Raw genomic sequence first — 19,113 nt, 5'->3', positions numbered from 1 at the left:
CATCGACTTACCTGCAAACGCCGATGCTGCTGCAGAATCATCTGTAGCCTCTGGTGCCGATGTGTCCTCGCTCGTCTGACACGATGCAGGACCTGAGAGTGACGACACAGCGTGATCTCTCGAGAACACGCTGTGTCTGCACTGCCAGAAGCTGGGCGTTGTGAAGAGAAGTGGATGATACTTCTCATCAGAACGCCCAGCTAGTAAAAGTAGTAAACACGCCCCGATGTACGCACATAATACACGCCCAGTTGTACTTTTACTTTTCAACACGCCCAGTTGTACTTTTGCAAGCCTCATTTGCATAAATACGAAAATGGTCATAACTTGGCCAAAAATGCTCGTTTTTTAAAAATAAAAACGTTACTGTAATCTACATTGCAGCGCCGATCTGCTGCAATAGCAGATAGGGGTTGCAAAATCTGGTGACAGAGCCTCTTTAAGCGAAGCTTTCATATTTGCGCGTAGAAAATTGCCGTATCATTTATGATCAAAGATGGAAATCTTTACACTATACATGTCAGTATATAGTTTTAAACATATATTATATTATATTACATATATTAAATTTTTATTCTACACCAATGGTCTCCAACCTGAGGCTCTCAACAAGCCCTGACATACACCGTCCAGTTGGAGACCACTACTCTACACTATATATTTCCTGTAAATTCAGTGTTTGCCCCTGAATCTATTCTTTCCACTTTTTTATTTCACTTGAAGACACATCTTAAAGACATCCACAAGGGAGAACAGAAAACCTGGACCGCACATCCACTTGCTATACATGATCTATTGCGGCCCAGCAACATTTTATAAATGTACGAACATGAGATTCTTAATAAATATTTTGATCAAATTGTATAAGCCCACTTGCCACTTCACGGCGACCTCTTTCAAGTGGGTCCCTACTCTACCAAGTGTTGGCAACTAGTACTGCTGCAACACAGCACCTGCAGAGGGAGCAACCCCGGAGACCAACAGCACCCTTGCTGCCAGTCTAAGCCACCTTGCACGCCCCCCCCCCCACCGATACAGCACCACAGCAACAAAGATCCCCACACAACACCACAAAAAAAATAACAGAAGGTGAAAGCTCACCATTCCTTGTAGTCTCAGGGGCTAAGCTGAAACCCAATAGGTGCTGTATCTGTGGGAGTACGAGGTCCAGAGCCAAGGTGGCTTATACTGGGCAGAATGGGTGCTGCTGGTCTCCTGGGTTGCTCAGCAGGTGCTGTGTTGCAGCGGCACTGGTTGCCATTCGATAGTGCTCTTGGTAGGGTAGGGACCCACTTGAAAGAGGTTGCCGTGAAGTGGCAAGTGGGCTTATACAATTTGATCAAATTGTTTCATTGTACATTATTTAAATTTTGCTGAGCCACAATAGATCAAGTACAGCAAGTGGATGTGTGGTCCAGGTTTTCTTTTCTCCCTTGTGGACATCTTAAAGACATCCTATCTAAAATCTTGATAACAATCACCATAATGAAGTTCTGTGCTAAATCTGCCCATACACTTAAGATAGCTGTCTGCCGAACGCTCGTTTGTTATTCTTCCAGTCTCCAGGCCAAGTAGGCATGTGTATTCAATGGGGAGAGGGGAATAAGACTCTGCCAGAATCCTCTGGCAGCAGCTAATATCCTGCAGGTAAAAAGGATGGGGCATGTTGAAATCCAACATGCCCGATCCCTTCTTTCTCCTGACATCTACCTTCTCAGGAAAGTCGTAACAGCCCCATACACATCACATAGTTGGTCGGTCCCACCTAAATTTGTGGTTTCTACTGACTGTCATCTGATGTGTATAGACACCTAAAGTTCTCATTACAACTCGACGCCATTATGCAAAAAAAACCATACATAACTCTCAACCCTCCAAAAAATAACTTCAAAAAGTTGTAAGAAAAAACAGGACCACACATATTGTTTTTGCTACTAACATAGTAGAAATAAAAACAATGTCCCCAACACTTTCCAGCAGATGTTGTGCTTCTAGCAACAGGTCAACAAAGGGTTTAATGGCTATGTCCCCGGGACAGTATGTTTCTTAGTGTACTGATTATCCTTAGAAATCCCTAATTTTTAAGGTTTGTTGCTCCCAGATGGCGGTGGAAAATAGAAGAGTCACAATGTTCTCCTGTCAACTAACCTCACTGACCCGTCAATCTTCCTGACATAGATGTCCATGTCCTTCTCAAAGGCTCTGCAAGAATTGTTGTAATACTGCCCCAAATATGATTAACAGTTTATAATGCCAGAAATCAGACTTATCTTCTATAGACAATATACAAAAATAATACGAGTGGCTCATTATAAAACGAATAGATAGCATAAAAGCTTTTTGGCACAGACTAGGATTATAATTTCATAAAAGATGGAATTCTGTGAGGTTCTTGACCAGAACAGCTGCTCTCGAAGTACATCTCCAAATCTTCTGCTGACTAGACTACATAACCTTGACAGCCATCCAACCAGGGACAGAGGGTAAGATAATTATACAGCTCTTTATATTGTCTCTTTATATAACTTTGAGGTAAGTGAATTAGCATACTTGAAGGCTGTGTCCACCCTTGGAACCATGTTTGTTACTGTTTTAATGCACCTAAAATAAATAAAAGGAAAGAACTCTGCAAAATGTTTTTTTTTGTGTCTACAGCTCCAATGCAGACCTATGTGTCTCTATGGTTACAGACCACAAACAAACCCTGTGTAGTCTTATCCTGCAGTCAAGTGTTACTTTTCTCCCTCTGGTTCTGCTCCTTGTTAAACTACAGCCTCTATAGCAACACAAATAAATTTAGACCCTAGACCAGGCCCCTTAATTAATTCAGACCCCAGACCAGACCCCTAAATTAATTCAGATCCCAGACCAGACCCCTAGATTAATTCAGATCCCAGACCAGACCCCTAAATGAATTCAGACCCTAGACCAGGCCCCTTAATTAATTCAGACCCTAGACCAGACCACTAAATTAACTCAGACACCAGATCAGACCCCTAAATTAATTTAGACCCCAGACCAGACCCCTAGATTAATACAGTTTTTAGATCAAACTCCAAAATAAAGGTAGACCCCAGACCCCTATATTAATTCAGTCCCCAGACCAGACCCCTGGCGTTGGGACCCAGTGACGCGGTGCCCGAAGATGAAGAGGAACCTGGGAGTGAGGAAGGCCATGGTGTACCTGAAAAAGATAAGAATCTTGAATTGCCTAAAGGAACGCATTCGAAATGTAATTACGTACATAACACTAGATGTGTGAACGCAAGTAACTCATGATTCAGTATGTGTTTTCAAACGAATGGCAGAACATGTAGTAAATGCTTTCTGGATAAAGTTATATTTTTCTCATGTATGAAAATGGGATAATATGTTTTCTACTGGAGTTTTCCTTTAATTTTTCCGTTAATAGGATCTGTTTAAGTAACTCTATTTATATTGAAATTGTCTAGCCACACAACCCTTAAGTAAGTTACATATGTAAACCACTACTTAATAGGATAACCAGTAAAAAAACTTACATTTTTAATCATTAAGTGGGGTTGTCTGGATTAGATAACCCATTTTCAAATACCCTACTAATTAATTGAAGGGAGACCCTAATTTAGGACCTAGATCCATTAACCAGGAGCTGAGAACAGTCACAAAGAGGATCTCTGTATCTAGAGACTTCATGTTTTCCCTGTGTAGTATACAAACAGTACATAAAATTAAATGGGAAATGTGTAATGCTTCCTTTTTACTCTAGTGGCGCTGCAGGGAAATCAGACAGTTAGTTCTGATTTACACGAGCGTTTGCATCGCGCGTAAAAAACGCAGAGGGGATTACTGGGACGCCAGCCTACAAATAGGCCAGCTGGCCCAACCCCTGCTTGCTGGGAGAAGCCTGTTTTGCACCTTATTTCCGCCTCTGCAGAAACCACAGTGTGTGTTTCTCCCTTCACGTTGGAATCGCCTTGACACGCCACAATTATGCCTTCGCCATCGCTGGCGCGTGTGCTTCTTGTCTGGATGATCTCACGTCGGTTTGGGGAGCGCCGACACATGCTGCAGCACCAGACGCCTGTAAGAAGTCGCATTTGGGTTCATCCACTTGTGGCCCAACGTACAATAAAAGGCCATTTCCATACCCTGTATGAGGACTTACGCCGGCATCCAGAAAAATTTCGAGCCTTCTGCCGCATGTCTGTGGCCACATTTGACCTTCTGCTTGAGCAAACGCGCTCTGGTCTCACCTACCAGAATACCAACATGAGACGCTGCATTTCGGCCGAGGAACGGCTGCTTGTGACCTTGAGGTATGTGTGCAGCTGCTATTACTTAGTCCATGACGCTGTCTGCTTCACCAGCCCCCCTAACATGTGTTGTGGCTTTCTTTTTCTTTCTCGTTGTTTTCTAGATTTCTGGCCACAGGCAATAGTTATCATTCGTTACATTTTGAATTTCTTTTGGGAGTCACCACCATTTCCTTAATTGTCATATCCACCTGTGTCGTGTTGTGGCAGAGGTTAAAGAGCACGGTCATGCCTCAGCCCACGACAGAACAGTGGCTAAGTATTTCAGAGGGATTTCTTAGAGCTACTGAATTTCCAAATTGCATTGGTGCCCTAGACGGCAAACACATTCGTGTGAGAAAGCCCCCATGCAGTGGCTCGCAATACTATAACTACAAGCAGTATTTTTCTATGGTATTGTTAGCCTTGGCGGACACTAATTATTGTTTCACTATTGTTGACATTGGCTCGTATGGAAGCTCGGCAGATGCACGCATATTCCGTTCATCAAGAATGGGGAAGCGACTTGTGAATAATCGACTGGCGGTGCCGGAACCTTCCATCCTCCCGGGCTCCAGCGGCCCCCCAATCCCGTATGTCATTGTGGCGGATGAGGGGTTTGCACTCACAAGGCAAGTCATGCGTCCCTTTGCAAGAAGGGGCTTGGATGACCGTCGGCGCATGTTCAATCTCCGCCTTGGCCGAGCTCGGCGATGTGTGGAATGTGCCTTTGGCATTATGTCGAACAGGTGGCGTGTCTTTCTGTCAACAATGCAATTGTCCATGCAGAATGTCACACGTGTTATAGAAGCGTGTGTAGTTCTGCATAACTTCTGCCGCATTAATGATGCTACCTTTTATGCAGAATATATCCTAACACATGCAGGCACCAGTGACATTGGCCCTGTGATTCCTCTCGGCCGATCTGTCTCTTCCGGCCTTCGAGTGCGGGATACTTTGGCGGCATATTTTGAGTGCCCATCTGGAACCGCACCGTGGGGGGTTGATGACCTTTGAAGGGGTGCCTGTTGTTTGGCGGCTTCACTACACACGTCACATGTGACCAGTTATTTCGTGTTTTTTTGGGGTTGGTGTTGGGTTAGGGACTCGCAAAACATGAGGACCCCTGACGCGGGTTGCGAGCTTACATCTGTCGGGGTTTGAGCAGGACTTTAGACAGTTGGCGACTTACTTTCCCGAGATATCATGTTGTGCGGCCTAAAGTTCGGAAAGTCCAATTGCAAGTGTACTTAGGTTGCTTCGGGGCCCATGGCAGCACCTAAACGTTGCCACCGCTTGCAATCCATGTCAAACCCCGAGAGATTAACTAAAACCTCATATCACGTGTGTATGCATTGGACCAAAAGGCCAGAAGTGTGTAAGAGTGTAGGCAAAGGAAATGAGTGTCAAACCTTGTGTTGTGTGGTATTAATGAATAACAACACGAAATCCAACCATTAACCATGAAATGTTTTAATGCTGTGTTTGGGCACAACACAAACTTTTTGCATCAAAAGAAAAACACCAACATGGTGTATATTAATACACATCCAACAAATGATACCGAAATAAACGTTGGCAGGCCTGCACCACACACAACTGTGACGTCCTAAACTCTTGGCACCAACACACTCATAGGTGTGGGTATTGTTGTCCCGGGGAGGCATACGACTGCATTTCAGCACCACTATGCTGGACCTGGAGCTGGCTAGGTTGTTCCTCGCCAGCATAGTGGTGCTGATGTTGGGGGTGGAATGTTGGGCCAGAGAAGTGGGGAGCCATAGGGCGCATATAGGGATGCGGGCGTGGCATCTGGGGGACAGGGTGGAATGGGGCAGGCACCTGGGGCGTGGTGGCCGGCATGTATGAACTGCGCCATTGCTCTATGGCCGTGAAGCAGATGTTAGGATTGTGGGGCGGTCTGGAAGCGTCGATCAATGTGACTATCGTCGCCTGCAGACGGCCCATACGGTCCATGGGCACCAGCCGTAGGAGGGGAACTATGCTTCGCCCAAACGCGTCATTCCCGTCCTCTTCAGCGGCTCGCCTTAGATACTCGAGGACACGAGTATCTACCTGGGCAGCTGTGGAGGGCTGTGGAGCACGGACACGGCGATTGCGGGCACGCACGGGGCGCTCCTCTGTTGGAGAGGCGACGGTCCCTGCAGACTGGCCAGGTGCCGGCTCCTGGGGTGTCGGCTCTGGGCTGGGCGGCAGGACATTGGGAGCAGGAGGTTCTTGCTGAGACTTGCCGACGTCAGTCTCCTCGGCGGTGTCCTCCAAATTGTCGGTGGTTCTACAAGGAGAAAAAAACGTAAGAATAGAATATTGAACAATGCCCACACCAACACGTTGGCAAACAGGACATGGGCATACACACATTAGACACATGCAAAGGCATAAACTCTTACGTGCGCATCTCCATGATGTCCTTCAAGAACATCAGCTACTTTGTGTAGATATAGGGGCGTTTGTGAGAAGCGCCATCTCCGCTGCGTCCCCTGTCACCCATCTCTCTGCGAAATTGATCACGGCAGCTCCGCCACCGTGTTTTGATATCTTGGACTGTTGGATTTAACAAACACATAACACGCCATCAGAACTATCACCTTTCACTTCTAACTGAAGGGCCCTGCAGTGCCAATGACGTGGGACACGGTGATGCGCCTGCTCCACCAAAGTTCCTCGTGCTAATGCGCGGAATACACATACAGGGCCCCAGGTCTCCTATAGGGATGACAGGCATTGACAGAAAATGCGTGGTACTCACCCAACCGAGTGCGGTCCCGGGTTCGGCCACTCTCCCACTCCTGCTCAAAAAGGTTCTGGGCGACGACCTCCCAGGCGTCCTCTTTGACCGTCCTGTTGTGGTACTCCTCTGAGCGCATGTCCCAGATTGCAGGATGGTCCTGGACAAAGAGGATGAGGCGCTCTACGTCCATCCCGCACGGCATGGCAGTAGACTAGTTCACAAACAGCAAGCAACCTTGACAGAGTCTCCAGGCACTGACTAGGCTTGCCCCCTCGCACTGGAAACGCAGGCACTTCCTGGTTTGGGTTTGCTTTGTCTAGCTTTATAGACTCTTTTGCATGGACATAACAGCTCTTGCGTGATTTTCGCGCATGCAACGCAGGAGCGTCCGTGTGGCATGCGTTGTTGAAGTCAATAGGTGCGTGTTGCGCGAAAAACGCACGATTATAGAACATGTCGTGAGTTTTACGCAACGCACTCACACTGCGCAAAATTCACACATCGTCTGCACTGCCCCATAGAGTAATATAGGTGCGTACGACACGCGTGAAAAGCACGCGCATCGCACGCGCGTATATTACGCTCGTGTAAATGAGGCCTTACTGTCTTGTTCAAGATTACACCTGATCGCTGACACTTTGTGATCAGGTCATTTTCAGGGGACTGATCTAACAAAAGAAGTATTGTCGAAAGTGGACAAATGAACCCCATCTTATAAAATATAAACGAGAAATAAACTGACATTAATTGTCTCCTATAAATTTTTATTAAATGATCAATATCAGCTGCTCATGGGGAATTTTCTTAGATGAAATATCGCTGTGAGATCCTAAAGTAACCCATGCCCAAAATAGCAATGGGAATTCTTACCGCATTCATTTCCTTGTTATTTCTGGTCGATAATCATTCTCTAGATTCGCAAAACGAATTATAAGCCTATAGAGATGGAACTTGTTGTCTTTCTTGGCACTCATATAATCCCATTAGAGATGTACAGTACTACAGCCTGGGCAGAAACAGGGAAACGATCACACAAGCCACAACTTCCTTATGGAACATTTCAAACTAAAACAAATACAAATAATCAAAGGCAAACACAAAAGACCATGATGTATTACACTGAGTTTATAAAAGACACAGCAACGGAGAAGCAGCTCTCAAACATGATACACTAATTGCAATGAACCTTGTATCGCCAAATTCCTCAACTCAGAGGAAACACGAATGTTCAATACATGACATAAATTAATAAAATAAGAAATATAGTTGGTAAAATGATAGTGAAGGTTGATATTTGCAAAAAAGGCTTAAAGCCATAAGGGTTTTTCTCCACAATTTTCTTGAAGAAATCTTACAAAGAAAACGAGTACATTTTCTTCTGATCCATTCCATTTTCAGATGACAGACAGGTGAAGGCGTGTCTTAGACAAGGGGGGTTGCTTATCAATCTTAATCTCCTTATGTAAATTGAGCATTGGGGAGGGCTTCTACTGCAGCCAGTTGCCTTACAGCCATAGACAACCATGTGGAGGAGAAAAGGGAATGGATGTGGGAAACATATAGAATTCTTTATATTTTTACTGTTTTGATTCCAATATAATACAGAATAGGATCAATAGAGAGGAGAATATTAGGGGAGAAATTGCTAGAATTTAAGAAGGTTTAAAAACCTTGGACCTAATATGAACCATGGACCAAGATTGTCCCATTATATTGCCCTCTATTAAAGAGGTTGTCTCATAAAAATTCTGTTTATCCTTTAAAGATCTGTTACCCTAAGGCCTCATGCACACTTCCGTTGGCCGTTGTACAGCCGCTAATGACGGATCTGTGAAACACGGACCGCACACGGATGGCTTCCTTGTGCAGTCAGTTGTTTCACGGACCAAATCAATGAAAAGGGCGAGACTGGTCCGTCAAAAACGGGCAGGAGTAGTACCTGTTCTATTTTTGATGGAATGGCCGCAAGGTTCCGTTAAAACAACAGAAGTGTGCATGGCCCCATTTAAATGAATGTGTCAGGGTGCTATCAGTCAAAAAAACGGATAACACCCTGACGGAAAACACTGAAGTGGGCATGAGGCCTTATAACACCTCACAGCATGATATGACCAGTGGACGTGACCATAATACAAATAGACTTACATTGACTAACATTACAGTTAGTCAATATGACCTGATCACTGGAGGTGAACATAATACAAATCTACTTTATAAAGACATAAAACAAAACCATTTCAATGACTGGATCACTAGAATTGATCATATAAAACTCTATTAGGCTAGAGAAACATATCAGCTCATGTAGCCCACAGTCCCATCAGTCAATGGTCAATGTGAATCTGTAAAGTCGGGCAAACAAAGTTAAATGTCTCACCAACACCAATGTTCATTGAGACATCTTCCTTTTGTCAGGCACCCACCTTCCTTTGTGTCAACAACGGCTATATTTAAAGGGAATGATCAGTTAATCATGTTTCACCATGTTAGAAAATATATTTGTGCTTGATATCCCCATGGATGGCGCTATTATTATATGTGCCTACCGTAAAGCCTAGTTTCTCCACAAAAACTCCCCTCTACCCCTTTTCTGCTTATGTACAGTTTTTACCCTACTTCAAGCATGAGTCCTACCAACTTACCCCAGGATTAGGAGCAATCTTCTAGTACTACTTCTGGCTTCATGGGTGAATTATTGTCTGTGACCACCACAGTCTGTTACGCGGCTGTACTCCATTGTCACTGAGACAGGAAGTGATGTCATCAGATTGGCAGACGCGGACAGGAGGATATCATTTAGAGAAGAAAGGAGCGTCACATGGTAAAATGACTAAATTCATAATATGTAACAGTTATATCTGTTACAAAGGTCATATGTTTTTTTGTTTTTTTTACTGAACTTAGGCTTTTACCCAGAAGACCAAGATTTTTAACCCTGAAGATGTTCACACAGCTACTGCAAGTAAGAGATCTACTGCTGTTATATAAAAAAAAAAAAAATCTGAAGTCATTTTTTGGGGGGGATAAATAAATATAACCTTTATACTTTTTCCACAAGTTCTTATCTATGTATTCCGAGACTCTGGGACATTTGCCAGCCCAATATGAAGTGGTTTGACAGTTCCAAGCACCAATCAGAAATGTTTAACTTGTTGGCTCTGCAACAACGATCTGAGGAAGAGGTGACTTCCACGTAACAAGCGAATGAAATGCTCAACAGTTATTCCTTACAAGCGTTCAGGCCACAGGAAATGTCATGGTGTATTAAAACCAATGTAATATTTACTTTACAATATACTTGTATGCTTTATTTGTCTTTTTATCTCATGTACCTGCATACACAATTCTTAATTCTAGACACATAAAAATGTATACAAAACTGTGATAGGCCTGGATAGTAGACCAGCCTCTGTGCCACAGTTGTGTTGGTGTAGGATAGACTCAGACACAGTCTAAGGAACCCGTTGGTCATCAAACTTGGAGGGATTTTTCCAGGACACAGGAACATCCAGACAGAAGACATTCAAAGGCCTTGACCAGGGTCATTAAAAGTAGGACGAGTAGAGACAGTTTCTAATAGGTAGACAAAAGATTCTTGAGCTGTAGACGTAACCAGTCAAAGTCCAGAAACCTAATTAAGAATCATGTCCAGAGCTGGGACCCCCATCTATCGGACATTTATGGCATATCCATAAATGTTCAAGACAGAAATACCCCTTCAAGGACGGCTCTTCTCTATGGAAACCTCACTGGTTTTCCACAGTGGTGTTTTACCATCGAAAACAGAAATGTTGAGAATTTCTTAATTTTCCGTCATTATAAAACGAGCTCAGGTGGAAGCAACCTTTCTGTGGCCCAGCTGAGAGCCCAATGTACTGAAACCTAAAGACATGTAACACATGATATAACAGATCTTTTTTGTATAAATTGAAATTAATTTTATCTTTATTTATCCATATATAGGTGACGATTCAGCTTTGTGACTTATATTCAAGGAAATAACGTTTCATGTAATAGAGATGGCGCCGCAACCTTTTCTTGCTTCATTATATAGAGTAAAGATGAAAGATCTGGTTTTCGGTACATTATCTTACAACATTAGCTCTATATTTCTATACACACCAATCAGCCTGTCACGATGGGTGTGTGGACCCACTGGGTCTTACCACTGTAGTGGGATAGCAGCTGGCCAACAGGATACCAAGTCAATGTCTATAGTTCGAATAAGGGTACCTGAGGGGAATTCAGATAGTAGAGATGGTTAGGCTCGGATGGGACCTTGGCAGCAGGCAGACACCAGGCGCGGTGTGACGCAGCAGGCGTAGTATATGGTACAACACGACTCCAACTCTCTATGGCACAGAAACAAGGTAGAATGGGATACAGGATACAGGTAGCAGGTCTGGGAACTGGAAAACAATAAGGGACCATTTGTAAAGACTAACACGGGTAAACACAACAACGCTCAGACAATGAAGGAAGGGGCAGGGCCCTTCTTATAGTCCAGGCTGATCATGGGCTAATTTTACATACTTTTCAGTACGGGACACAGCAGAGTGAAGCGGAAGTGAGCGCTGGCATCTCCTAAGGAGAAGATGCGGGCCAGCGCTCACTGATCCGTGGCTGCGACCGCCAGGGGGTGAGTAATCCCGACGGTCCACGGCCATGGTTGTCACACAGCCATAATATTAAAACCACCTGCCTAATATTGTGTAGGTCATCCCTCGCGCCACTAAAACAGCTCTGACCCGTCCTTCATGGAATTGACTAGTTTTCGAGTACATGTCACATGCTCGATCGTATTGAGATCTGGGAAATTTGAAGGTTAAGTCAACACCTTAAACTCATTGGGGAATAGAGATACCATGAATAGGTGCACTTAGTCTGCAACAATTTTTAGGAAGGTGATACATGTCAAAGTAACATGGATGACAGGACCCAAGGTTTAACAGCAGAACATTGCCCAGATCATCACACTACATCTGTCAGCTTGCCTTCTTCCAATAGTGCATCCTGGTGTTATCTCTTCTTCAGGTAAGTCTCCCACACATACCCAGCTGTCCACATGATGTAAAAGAAAACGTGATTCATCAGACCAGGTCAACTTCTCATTTTGCTCCATGGTTCAGTTCTGATGCTCACGTGCCCATTGTAGGTACTTTCGGCATTGGACAGGGGTCAGCATGGCCACTCTGACAAGTCTGCGGTTAGGTAGCCCCAAACGCAGCAAACTGCGAGACTCAGTGTGTTCTCACACCTTTTTATCACAGCCAGCAGCAACTTTTTAAGAAATTTGTGCTACAGTAGGTCTTCTGTGGGATCAGACCAGACGAGTTAGCACCTCAATGAGCCGTCGGTGCCCATGACCTTGATGCCGGTTGGCCGGTTGTCCTTTCTTGGACAACTTTCATTAATAAGTAACCACTGCATATCGGGAACACCCCACAAGAGCTGCTCTTACACTAGCCATCACAATTTGGCCCTTGTCAAAGTCGCTCAGATCCTTACATTTGCCCATTTTTCCTTCTTTCAACACATCAACTTCAAGAACTGTTCACTTGCTGTCTAACCCCTTGCCCCTATCCCCCCACTTGCCGTCATTATAACAAAATAATCAATGTTATTCATTTCACTTGTCAGTGGATTGGCCTGGCTTAACCTGGACAACTTACAGCAATTTAGAGGTTAATAAAGAACAGAGTGCTCCATTGTTCTGCACCAAACATGATCAAGTTCTTATTCGAACATCAAATACCATCCTTCCTATATTGTTGTTATTGGTTGCATCATAGTTTAGTAACCTTTCCAAATCATATCTAATAACGATTTCATAAATAACGTATCAGACTCGTGTCTAATATCTAAGCAGAGACTCAACTGTGTAGCAATGGACAACAATATGGAATTTGGCCTACGAATGGCACTGGTATTTTGCCATTATATGCTATGGCACTTACAATTAGGCACTGTATGATATGGTTTTTGCATGACAGAAAGTATATCACAGGGCATCATCCAACATAAGGCCGGCCCTGACTATGTCACCTCCATGGCCAACTTTTGGCAGAGCTAAGGGCCCCATAATTTGCCAGCGATTTACAAGAAACTTTTGCACTAATTAATAAAATATCACTGGACCTGACCCACTATTAGGCTGGATTCACACACAGCGTTTTGATGCGTTTTCTCTGCGATTTTTAAATATTTTTTTTTAAAACGCTGCAATTACATGCTACTTCAATCTCTTCCTACAAATGGACAGACCATTACGTCCTAAGTGCGGTGTTCTTACTGCAATAGGACATAATGGTACGTCAACTGGATGTACGCCTGGCTGTGCCCATTTCATCAATCAAAATTAGATTACAAGTAACCTCCAATTCCGGCCATTTAATCCTTTAGATGCTCTTGTCAACAGTGTCCGCGGCATCTAAGGAGTTTGACGGGGGAGCGGCCTTCTTTTGTCAGCCCATCGGTTCCCTGCAATGCGATCAGGGCATGACCAAACAGTCCCGCAAAAAACAAGCCCTCATAGGGCTATGTTGATGGGAAAGAAAAAGTAATGGTGACACAAAAAATAATTTTTTCCCATAAAACATGCTTTAATTCAGCAAAAGTACTAAAACGTAATAAAAATTATAGAAATTTGATATCACCGACATCGTATCGACCCATATAATAAAGTTAATATATTATTTATATGGAATTGCAACTTGTTTTCCTTGCCCCCGCCCCAAAAAATAATAACAGTTAATCAATAAATTATACATACCCCAAAATGGTGCCAATGAAAACTACAACTCGTCCCACAGAAAACAGGTGGGGACGGGGTCAGGGGAAACCCTGTTCTCGGGATCCCAAAGTTCCCGAAGTAAATGCGCCAAAAATGTTTAATGTGGGAGAAATCCAATGTAGTAGTAATGGGGACCAGATGTGTATACGGAAACTATGTTGTATCGTGCAGCACGCCTCTATAGGCCAGTACAATAAAAGTATGCACAAAACAGCAAAAATTCTGCTGCAAACTTTTTTTATGTTTAGTATAAAAAAATTCCGTAATTACAGCATTTCAGTTATATACTATTTACCCGTAGTTAAGTTCCCATGGAATAATCAACGTTGGATGTTCCATTGACTATGATACCATCGGGGAAAAATGTATAACTGATTTAAAATGTTATATATACTGCTTTTTTATACATAATATAAAAGAAAAAAATAAGTTTTCAAAGAATTTTAGCTGTTTCATGCATAGTTTTATTTAGATGGGAACACAACTTTTATAGAGTTAGAGTCTATAGTAAAATATGAGAACGCCCTTTGGTTTGTAGTATTTTTGTAACGTTTTTGGGGTCAGTTGTCATTTTATCAAACTGCAGTATGCTTTAGGTATCTGTATTTAGGCTTTTTCTGTTGTTTTTTTTCCACAGGCTTCTCTAAAACGCCATTAAAAATGCACGAAACTAGTGTCCCATTCTGTCTCCTTTTTGGACTAACATATTCACACTATATAATTTTTGACTCTCAATTGCCTATTGCACCAGCTATAGGACTATTGTCCCTTTTACCAGGCAATGTCGCAGTTCTGAAAAAAGACATTTTCAGACATTTTCTTACAGCAGCCAGATGTGTGATTCCTAGACACTGGAAATCTACAGGACGCTCTTCTCTACGTGAATGGGTAACCGAATTGAATCATATGATGAGAATGGAGAGTCTCCTGGCAAAGGATAATGGAAAGCATGACAGGTTCCTAAATACCTGGAAGGGTTGGATTCTGTTTACAGAGAGTGATGCACTTTCTCGTTGGCTGGAAGATAACACCTGAATCTCTTTGGCCATTAACGCGTTTTCGGTCGAGGTCCTCCCTCCTCACCTTACCTGTCCTCCTTCCTTTTCCAATCCCCTTTTACATTTTCATTTTCATTTTATGCTTCATATGCCAATGTAAACTTTTTGTTTTTGACATTATATATACTCTATTTGTATTGTATTCACCTGTGTTATACTGATGTGTTTCAGTTAAACTGTCACTTGTTTTATATGCAATTGTATTTTTATTGTATATTTGTATTGAAACTCTAATAAATTTCGATAAAGAAAAAAAGAATGCACGAAACTCATAGCGTTCACATTCGTTTTTTTACATGCCTTTTGTATGTGAAGGAGTCCTTAGGGTAGGCTCCATAGTAGTGACTATTTGCAGAACTTGCAATATGGCCTCCTCCTCCACGTACGGGAGATTGACCCTAGTTTAGATGAAAAAATGAAGACTGACTTTTTCTGACTTGCCGTCATGTATTATATGTAAATAATCATGATGATATTTAGAGAAACAGCAAACATGTACGTCCGGAACAGCGAGACCTGCCCTATACCAGCACACGCCCATGGCACTTGTCTGTACACCCTTGCCAATTGTCTTCTATTTAAACACTGACTCAGATTTTCATAACAAGGCAAAGCCTTTAGGGAATATTCATAAAACCTGCACGGTGCTCTGCCCACAAGTTCCGTAGGTACCGGCGCAGGTGTCTTTCTTAATCTCATATTCCTTACATGAAGATGTATTAGTGAAAAGTCTTTAAGGTACATAGGAAGTGATTCAGTAAAGGTCTGTAAAGTTTATTACAAGGCGAATCCAACTTCTAACCTTGTTGAATGACTTGAGACATATTCCCGCAGGTTTGTGCAAGTACAGATAATATAGAAATCTTTAAAGAGGATCTGTCAGCTGACCCAACATGTTCGTTTTAGTAAATACTTATATTTCCCATGAAATAACAGTTCTGGATCTTTTTTTAGAACTCTGCATGGTGTAATTCCTCTGTTATTCCTCCTGGAAATGTATTGCTAACCTGACAACTGGGCGTTACCATTCCCCATGTCAATAGGGTGTGTCCCTACACAGTCTGACACTATCTGCACTGATTGAACAATGTCAGGGGAATAGGACAAGGGAAATGGCAACACCCAGTTATTAATTTATTTAAACATTTACAGGCGGAATAACAGAGGAATACCATCATGCAGCGTTCAAAGAAAGGATACACTGAAATGTATATTTCTTAGGGAATGCAAACATTTACTACAACAGACATGTCAGGAGAGATGTCAATTTATTCATAAAATATTCCTCCTAGAAATTTATGAAAAAAAATTGACAACTAAGCATTATCAGGTAGGGGTGTGTCTCTACACAGTCTGGCATTGGCTAATCAGTGCTGACAGAGTAAGACTGTGTAAGGACACCCCTCTTTGACAAAGGGAATGGTGACACCCATTTGTAAATGTATTTATACATTTCCAGGAGGAATAACAGAGGAACGACACAACACAGTGTTCTAAGAAAGGATGCTCCAAGATTTTCATATTATGGGGAATACACGTACGTACGTACGTACGTACGTACGTACGTACGTACGTACGTACGTACTTACTAAAACAGACATGTCAGGAGAGCATATGACAAAATAAGTGAGATAATAAGAATATTGCATTGTGAAAGACGTATTGTCAAAGGATATTGTGAGAGTCCAAAGGCTGAAATCGAAGGAATGTGGGAAGCCGACGAAGGTCTGAAAAGGATCATTAAAAATGATTGGCCTTGCATAATATATAGAGGATAATTAAGTGTCTGATTTTATATAAATTATATAGTTAAAAAATCTAATAATCATTATCTGTGAGGTCTCCAGTGACAGATTATTAGATTTTCCCTCAATCCCTTACCCTCTCAAATCTTTTTAAATAGCATGTCAATGGTGGAGTCGGAGCTGTTGTCCTATATTTTATTGACTCATTTTATTGACTTAATAATTGTAATTCTTGTGTCCTAAATCATGATTCCAGACTTTTTGGGCTACCAGGTCCTGATATCCGGGTGACTACTAGCCCTGTTCTTGATGTGTAGAAGTGTAACGCTCTAGTTATTGATGTGCAGAAGTTAAAGTGATTATCTGGATAACGTATTCTTAGGATAGGCGATCGATATAAGATCGGTGGGGATCCGACTCTCGACAACCCCGCCGATCAGCTGTTTCGTACAAGCGCCACAGCCCCTTGATTGTTTACATGGTTCTTCTCCTGGTACGTACTTGCAGGCGCCATTACATTTACGAGCGCCACGGTCCCTTCAAACATCTGAACGACGAGGGTGCTGAGAGTCTAATTCCCACCGCTCTTATATCGATCATCTATCCTAGGGATAGGTTATGAATTTTAAAAACCCAGATAACTCCTTTAAGCGCTCCGGTCTCCAGAAGTTTTCTGGCCCAGTCCTAGATGAGCAGTGTCCCACGTCCTGTTGTCCTGTCGTTAATTGTTTTAGTGCTTGATGTCTATCTGGGGTTCCTTGGGTCCACCAGAGGAAATGTTCCTGAGGGTCCACTTCTAATCTATACAGAACATGTACGCGTCCACTTTTAATGTTATCTTGAACCTAATTATTATCATTGTGCACACCGGATAAATCATCAATAAGATCTAAAAGGTTATTTTTTGACACAACTCAGGAACATAGACGCAAGTAGCACGTGATTGACTCCAAACTCACCTCTAAATGGGGTTGTCTTTTGTCTGGACCATCAAAGTCCCATTGTGGTGTCAGACCTTCTGGTACTCTGGTGGGCCTAGCCGACTAGACTGGACTTATCTATAACTTGTAAGTAGGTGCTCCAGCAAAAACGGAGTTGAGGACTGACCAGCACCCCTTTCACAATAGGGCACTCAATCTGACTCTTGTTGCTGTGCACGTGAACTGTGTTGCACCAGTAAAACTAACTGGACATTCATGTTATGTTTTTCTGCTGTGCTAAGATCTTACTAACATGCTTTTGCTTGTAGGTATATACAGTTATAGGCTGGCACAGTGGGCTGGCTAGGTTTTTGGGGATGTGGGTTCCATGCTAGGATGGAGCCAGATTAGACAAGGAGATGTTTTGATCCGCCTCGTGGTAGAAGTTGAGTGTGATTGGAGAGTGTACAGAGAGCCTGTCAGGTGCGAGAGAGAAGCGCCCGGGACTGACATTGTAGCTGAGATCCGGAGGAGGACTTTAGGGAGGATTGTGCCCTACCAGCATTTGTTGCTAAAAAGGCAGTGACCCTGGGTATCCTGCGAAGCGTTGTGGACTACTTCCTTGACCTTAGCTGGACTACTGAATTACTTGGGTTCAGTGATTGAAGGAGGCCCAGTGTATCCTGCAAGTGCTTCTTGTGCCAAGAGCGGGTAAGTGCCTTGTAATTTCTGCCTGCAAGTGTGACGAGGGATCAGACATTGTACCGCCAAGCTAAGTGCCAATGCTAAAGAGACAGACCATGCGACTGCTATAGGGCCCTTGGAAAGAGGGGCCCCGTTCTGGTTGGTCCTATACCGTGTGTTACCGGGTGGAAAGAACCTGTGCTGGAGCCCTCTCTCCAGAGGGGGTAGGAAATTGGCCATGGGTCATGAAAGGGGCTTTTCTGTCCTGGATGGGAAAGATTGGCACCTAATTAGCGGGAGCAATTTAATCTTTACTGTGGGGCCCCCTCTTTTCTGTGTACGCTACTGACAATACTTGTAACCACCAAGCTGTGTACCCATTAGAGACTGTAACCGCTAAGCAAAGTGCCGCTGTTTGTAACCATTATTGTGCTCCACTCAGAGTAAAGTTCTGCTCCATTGAACTGTACTGTGTCTGCTTCTATTACTGTGCCATCCTCGAGGGGGTACCTTGTCAGGGTCGAGGGCCGCAGACTAAAAACTGACCCTCCTACAAGCTGATCTAATTTTTAACAGGCGGATCAGATATTTCTACATCAAATACAAAATGGAGCAGCTGTCACCTGATAGCCACTTTATTTTCCATGATCTACAAGAGTGCTGTATGAGTGCATCAAGCATGGAAGCATCATGCTACATCATCCTAAGCAATAGCGTCCCCTGTCCATACTAAGTAGATGAAATTTCTAAATACCAAAAAAATAAAATAAAAACATAGATAAAGGAAGCTTAAAGAGGCTCTGTCACCAGATTTTGCAACCCCTATTTGCTATTGCAGCAGATCGGCGCTGCAATGTAGATTACAGTAACGTTTTTATTTTTAAAAA

Source organism: Rhinoderma darwinii, chromosome 3, assembly GCF_050947455.1.
Source record: "Rhinoderma darwinii isolate aRhiDar2 chromosome 3, aRhiDar2.hap1, whole genome shotgun sequence".
In the NCBI taxonomy this organism is placed as follows: domain Eukaryota; kingdom Metazoa; phylum Chordata; class Amphibia; order Anura; family Rhinodermatidae; genus Rhinoderma; species Rhinoderma darwinii.
This window is presented reverse-complemented; position numbering follows the sequence as displayed.